The 6,661-nt window shown below is 56.6% G+C and overlaps 2 long non-coding RNA genes across 2 annotated transcripts; both read left to right on the top strand.

Moving 5' to 3' along the window:
* The first annotated feature begins 333 nt into the window (after nt 1-333).
* On the top strand, nt 334-2,095 carry LOC121034455 (uncharacterized). Its single transcript, XR_005792434.1, has 2 exons — nt 334-1,424; nt 1,643-2,095. It is a non-coding gene; the product is annotated as an uncharacterized LOC121034455 (long non-coding RNA).
* Nucleotides 2,096-2,204: 109 nt separating this feature from the next.
* Nucleotides 2,205-3,500, top strand: LOC121034456 (uncharacterized). Its single transcript, XR_005792435.1, has 3 exons — nt 2,205-2,604; nt 2,733-2,852; nt 3,249-3,500. It is a non-coding gene; the product is annotated as an uncharacterized LOC121034456 (long non-coding RNA).
* Nucleotides 3,501-6,661: the final 3,161 nt, after the last annotated feature.

Genomic DNA, 6,661 nt, shown 5'->3' on the forward strand with positions numbered 1-6,661 from the left:
ACCCCAACACTAGCCCTAAATCTAACCCCAACCCAATCCTAGCCCAAACCCTGTACCAACTCTACCCTTAACCAAAAACCCAACCCAAACCCTAATTCTTTAAAAAAAATTTTTTTTTAATATTTATTTTTGAGAGAGAGAAAGAGAGCACCAGTAGGGGAGGGGCAGAGACAGAGAGGGAGACACAGAATCGGAAGCAGGCTCCAGGCTCCGAGCTGTCAGCACAGAGCCCCATGCAGGGCTCGAACCCACGAACCGTGAGATCATGACCTGGATCATGACCTGAGCCAAAGTCAGAGGCTCAACTGACTGAGCCACCCAGGTGTCCCCCGAACCCTAATTCTAATCTTTGTGTTACAAATCTTTCCATAAATGCGTCTCCTTTTCTGTCGTAGTCAGTGGAGTGTGCTGAGTAATAATGAAACTCATCTGATTCTGAATCATCTGGTGCCTTCAGACTAGAAAAGGCAGAAGGCAGGTGAGACCAGGTTGAACACTGGCCGAATCCAGGGGATGACTTTGAAAAACAAGGTATATTTTAATGTAAATCCCCATGAATTTATGTTGTGTCACCATCCTTAGGGGACCGGGCCCGACTAAGCCAGCACCTGCTGACCCCTCCCCCACCCCTCCCTCCGCACCTCCCCCCACTCCTTCCCCTCCCCAGTCACTGGCCTCTGGGTCACAGAGACCTTCTTCAGTGAATGCCTCAGCCCCCTCTGGCCTCCAGGCAGCATGCACTGTTCCCTTTGCCTGAAATACCTTTCCTCCCTTCTCACCAGGCTGACTCTTGCTCAGTCCTCAGGCCCCTCTGAAATGTCACTTCCTCAGGGAGGCCTGCCCTGCCTGCTCTCTCCCCCAGACTCGTTTTTTTTATTGCCTTCATGCTTATGGCTCTTGCGCCTTTTGTTTTTTCAGGGCATTTATGGATATTTGTGGCCATGTGTTTATTTGCATGTTTCTTTCTTTCATGTCTGTCTCCTCAGCCAGACAGTGACCTCTTTCAGGGCAGGGACTGGGTTCGGCTCCCTGCTCACAGCCCCAGGACCTAGCACAGCACCTGGCCCACAGCACACCCACAGAAAGCTTTGTTGAATGAACGAATGAATGAATGCATGCATGCGTTTTCCATTGCTTCATAAAGACGAAAGAAAGATTCCTGCTAATTGAAGCTCCTGGCTAGGGATGTTTGTCCTACGCCCCGGGGCTGAGCCTGGGGAAGCCAGGAGAGAGGGGCTGGGTCCCTCCCAGTGCAGTCTGCCATCCACTTCTTCTGTGGAACTCTCCCAGGCTCACTTGGAAACAAACAGAGGGTTTTTTTTTTTTTGAGAATCCATTTCCTCATTTCAGATTCTCCACCACACTGAATGGGAGGTCGGCAGGTATCATTCTCACTGTTTTACAAGATGCTTTTGCCCAGAGAGGTAAAAACACTTGTGTGGGTCACCCGGTTGGTCAGCAACGGTGCCAAAATCGTTTCCTGGCCCCCAGCCCTTGGCAACGAACCTTCCTTTCTTTCTGCACCCCCCCCCCCCCAATCTGGAGGTGCTCAGCTCTGCGCCAGCCTCCAGGGACTTGGCAGGCTGGCAGCTGCCAAGGGGACCCTGACAGACCCCAGGCTCATCTTTGCATTTGTTGACAGGCACGTTGGAGCCATTGCTGGAACCAGCCTTGGGCAAATGAGTCAGAAGTCAGCACCCCAGGAGCCCCAAACAGAGAGGGTGGATTTTTTCACACCCAAATGGAGTCTTCCTTTCTGGAGGCTCAGGAGAAGGACCTCACGACGGGTCACTGCTGTTTGTTGAGCACACGCTGGTGCCACGCTGGGCGAATTGCTTGTTATCTCTGTACAGGTTTACGATCACTCAGCGGACCGGACGAAGAAATTGGCACAAAAGGTTCAGTCACTTGAGCAAGGCACCCAGCTAGCTAGCTAGTTAAGTGCTGCTGGTAGGATCTGAACCCAGATCTACTGACGTATAGACTCTTAACCTTATACTTCAAGGCAAAGAAAATCCCAGGGGTGCCGAGGAGACGCTGTCGAGATGTCCCCGAAACCGCGCGGCACAGAGAAGCCCACGGACAACCCCGGGTGGGCGTCTCGCGCACTTCGGACCTCCGGGGGCGGGGCGGGGGCGACCCGGGCCCCGCCCTCATTTCCCGTCGCCTCGGCCCCGCCCCGCGCCCCGCCCCGCGCCCCGCCCCTCCCGCTCCGGCCGCGCTCGGCTCCGCCCCCGCGGGCAGCGCGGGCTTCCCATTGGCCGCCGTTTCCATGGTTACGCGGGGCCGGTGGAGCTGCAGACTTCCCGACACGTGTCCCCCGGAGCCGCCCGGAATTTGACAGGGGACCATGTGCGCGGCAGCGCGGGAGCCAGACAAAGGGCCGGGGGAGGCGGGGAACGAAGCCGGCGGAGAGGCCGGGTGGCCGGGCAGGGATGAGCCGCCTGCTTCTCCCGCGAGCTGGAGCAGTCCCCCACCTCCTGCCTTTTTTTTTTTTTTTGTATTTTGAAGGAAAGAAAAAATAAACAAGAATTGCTGTGGAAAGCGAGGAGGGAGACGTTTCCAGCCAGTCCCACCTGCTCTCCCTCCTCCAGGGAAAACTGGGTACGCAGGCAGCATTTCCGCCCTGAGACCCCACCGTGTCATTCCTTACCCCACCCGGCCCCCGGGCTTGTCACCGCTCCCTGACCTCAGTCCTTGAGGTTTAAATGCTCTTTCTCTGGCTTGTTTAGGAAGCGAAAGCTTAACAGTGCGGTTGTTTTGATGCTGCAGAAATGCGACCCAAGGAATTGTGGGGGATCCTGCTATCCCCGTTCATCCTACAACAGCGACCTCACTCCGGTAGCGACCATGTAAGGACACTTCCCCCGCAATTTTTCCCTGGGTCCCTGGGCTCTGTGCCCAGCGAGGGCCTGGGCTGGGCTGCTCAGGTCAGGGCAGTAGACAGACTCCTGTCCCCGTGTGTTTGTTGTCCTGTGGCCTCTTGTGGTTGATGGTGTTGCCATCTTCTCAGTCCCCAAGCCAGATGTCCCCTCTCCCAGCCCCCACGCCATCGCCAGCTGAACCTATGACTGCCGTGATGCCTCACCACAAACTTAATGGCTTGAAACAACACAAATCTACTCTCTTACAGTTTTATGGGTCAGAAGTCTGACACAGGTCTCCCTGGGTTAAATCCAAGGCGGCGGTGGGCAGGGCTGTGTTCCTTCTGGAGCTGGAGGGGAGGAATCCTTTCCTTGTATTTCCAGGTGTCGAGGCTGCCCGTGTGGCTTGGCTGGAGGCTCCCTTTCATCTGCAAAGCCAGGAGAGGCCCACTGAGCCTTTCCTCATCCTGGACACCAACTCTTCTTCCCTCTTCCATTATTTAAGAATGCTTATGATTATCATCGCCACCCGGATAATCGAGAATAATCTCTCCATCCCCAAGTTAGCTGGTTAGCCATCTTTTAATTTTTTTTTTTTAACGTTTATTTATTTTTGAGACAGAGAGAGACAGAGCATGAACAGGGGAGGGGCAGAGAAAGAGGGAGACACAGAATCGGAAGCAGGCTCCAGGCTCTGGGCTGTCAGCACAGAGTCCGATGTGGGGCTCGAACTCACGGACCGTGAGATCGTGACCTGAGCCGAAGTCGGCCGCTTAACCGACTGAGCCACCCAGGCGCCCCCAGGGTCCCTTTATTGTCCTTCCCCGGAACCTGAATGTGCTCATCCCTGACCACCTTGGCTCAAGAGACCTGTGTCTGCCTCCCCATGTGCCCCCACCCCTGCCCCCTACTGCAAGCCCTCGAAGGTGACATCTGGCTAGCTACTTTTGCCACACTGCCCAGCATGGGATCGCCCAGTGACTTGGTTCCGGGGGGTCGGTGAGGAGACCATCTGAGCTGTTCTGGGAAGCAGAGGGAAAGTTGGATAGAAAAGCCCTTTCCCTCACGGTGCACAAGGACCTTTGCCCTGCTGCTGGCAGGTGGAATGGAATAAAATTAACAGCAACAACAGTGGGGGCCACCCTGCCCTCCGCTTCGTACTGTACCACCGCCTCGTGAACCGATTCTCACCACAGCCTTGGGAGATACCACCCGTCCTCCGCGCCCTCTTTTATAGATGCAGACCCTCAGGCCCTCGAGGTTAACCATGAACGGGCTTCCGGAGGGACCCTGGGCCAGGAGGGTGTCCCGGCTTCTGTGTGGAAGGGTGGTGGTCATCTGTCCGTTCCTTCATTCAGTGGAGGGGCGGCCCCTCCTCGGGCGGGGGGGCTGTGGCTGGCCCGGCTTTGGGGGTTGGCCTTGGGGGTTGGCCTCGGGGGTTGGCCGGCCCCCTCGGAAGCGGAAGCTTCTGGGATGCTTCCTTGTTGTTTGCTGGCCTGTTGACATCTTCTCCTCTCTCCGCCCTGTCCCACCAGGATGTGCCGGCAGGAGGTTCCTTTTCAAGAGTAAGGGAGGGGCCCGGGGGAAGCTAGCGGTCACCAGGGACAGCACTTCGGCTTCCGTTGGGGGAGATGAGAAAGTTCTGGAGCCGGATGGTGATGTCGGCTGGACAATGGTGTGAATGTGCTTGATGCCCTGAGCTGTCCACTTCAAAGCGGCTCAAAGGTGAACTTTTTATGCGACGTGTATTTGACGGCAATAAGAGGCGTTTGCTGACTTTTTGAACGTCAGCTGCCCCTTGCACACTTGACATTGCTCAAGGCTCCCGGGGGGCCGCACGCGTCCTCATTTCTCTGTGGGAACGACGTCCAGGAGGGTGGCAGCCACCCCCTTGGCAGATGAGGAGACTGAGGCATGGAGGCCGGAAGTGGTGACTCTGCATTTCAACCCGATATACCTCTAGGGAGAAGATGCAGTGTGGCCCGGGGTTAGGTGTTCAGGCTCAAAATGGGTCTGCCCTTCACTGTCGCACGGCCTTGGGCTTCCCGCTGCTGGCTTTCCTCTTCAGACAACTGGGGACAATGATAGTGTCCTCTCCGGTCCGGCGACAGCATTTGGCGAGATGATATTGGAAGGATCTAGCACGATAGCTTGGCCACCATCAAAAATCCGATCCCCTCCGGAGTCGGCTGATGCTCCCTCTTGGTGTTACGGCGGACGGTGGGCATCCCCTTCAGCCTTGACAATGGTAGGAACCAGCTAGGAAGCCTCCATTTGACAGATGGAGACACTGAGGCTTGAAGCTGTGCCCAGGGTGTCGTGGGGGGGGGGGGGGGGTGGCCCCAGGCTGAGATTGAGAAAGGCGTGTGCAATGGGTCTGGGGAGGGACAAGGATTAGGCCGGGGAGTGAACACCGGGGTGGGGAGGGTGGCTCACAGCTCGTCCACTTTTAAGCGTACAGGCTCGTCCTGGGGGTGGGGGGGGGAGGGTGGGGGGGAATCTAAATTCAGCTCCAAGCGGGAAAAGGAACCCTCTTCTCCTCCATCTCATCCAGCCCCCTTCTGGAGTTATGGGGGAGGGCTGGAGGGCTGGAGGTGGTCTAGGATAAAGGTGACGTTTATTTCAGCAAAGGCTTGGCGGGAGGATGGTGAGGGACAATTCACGCGCATAGCTGGACGAAGAGTGTCCAACAGAGGAAAGAGTAAGTGCACAGGCTCCTGGGGGCCCCTGAGGGACAGCAAAGGGGGCCCTGTGGCCAGAGTCGGGGTGAGCAATGACTTCAGGAGACTGAGGACAGAGGTCGGGCGCCGCGGCGGGGGGGGGGGGGCGGGCGTCAGCCACTTGGGGACTTTGGCTTTTGCCAGGAGAGAGGTGGGAAGCCCCTGGAGGATTTTGAGCAGAACGTAATCTGATTTACATTTTAACCACCCCCCCCCACCCCCCAGCTGCTGAGCTGGGAGTAGCGAGGACCAGGACCCAGGATGAGGACGAGGTTGGCAGGGGGAAGGTGGCATCTTTGGATGGGGGCCTTCGAGAAAAGGCGGAGTCAGGAATGACTCCAGAGGCTCTGGCCAGGGTCACTTGCCAGAGAAGGAGCCACTAGCTAAGGAGGCACCACAGGTTCTGGGAGGGGAAGAAGAGAAGTTTGGTTTCAGTTACCACGGAAATGCCGTTTGGACAACCAGGTGGCCATGAGCGAGCTGAGTCTGGGGTCCTCGGGGAGGGCTGGGTAGGGGTGTGAATGTGGGACCCGGGAGTATAAAGGGGCGAGACTGGCCAAGACCAAGTAGGACGTGAGGGAGAAAGGAGGGGCCTGTGTGGCTTTCTCAGGACCGCAGGACCAAAGTATCGCAAAGCCAGCGGCGGGACACGGTAGAAATGTATTCTGTCACAGTTCATGAGTGTACAAATCTGAGATCAGGGTCCCAGCAGTGTCGTGAGGGACTGAGACTCTGGCTGGCCCCCTTCCTTGCATCTCCCAAGCTTCTGCTGGGGGCTGGCGATCCTTGGCTTGCCTCTGGAGTCATCTGGCATCCTCCCTGTGGGTCTCTGTCCTCCTCTTATAAGGACACCGGTCATATTGGGTAAGGGCCCCTCCTACTCACGTAAGACCTCATCTCAACTAATCACATCTGAAAAGACCCGATTTCCAAGTAAGTTCACATTCTGAAGTACTGGGGATAGGACTTCAATATTCCTTCCTTCCTTCCTTCTTTCCTTCCAGAAAGAGAAAGGGTGAGTTGGGGAGAGGGAGAGGGGCAGAGGGAGAAAGAGAGAGAGAGAGAGAGAGAGAGAGG

Source organism: Herpailurus yagouaroundi, unplaced genomic scaffold (genome assembly GCF_014898765.1).
Source record: "Herpailurus yagouaroundi ecotype Mexico unplaced genomic scaffold, PumYag 160, whole genome shotgun sequence".
In the NCBI taxonomy this organism is placed as follows: domain Eukaryota; kingdom Metazoa; phylum Chordata; class Mammalia; order Carnivora; family Felidae; genus Herpailurus; species Herpailurus yagouaroundi.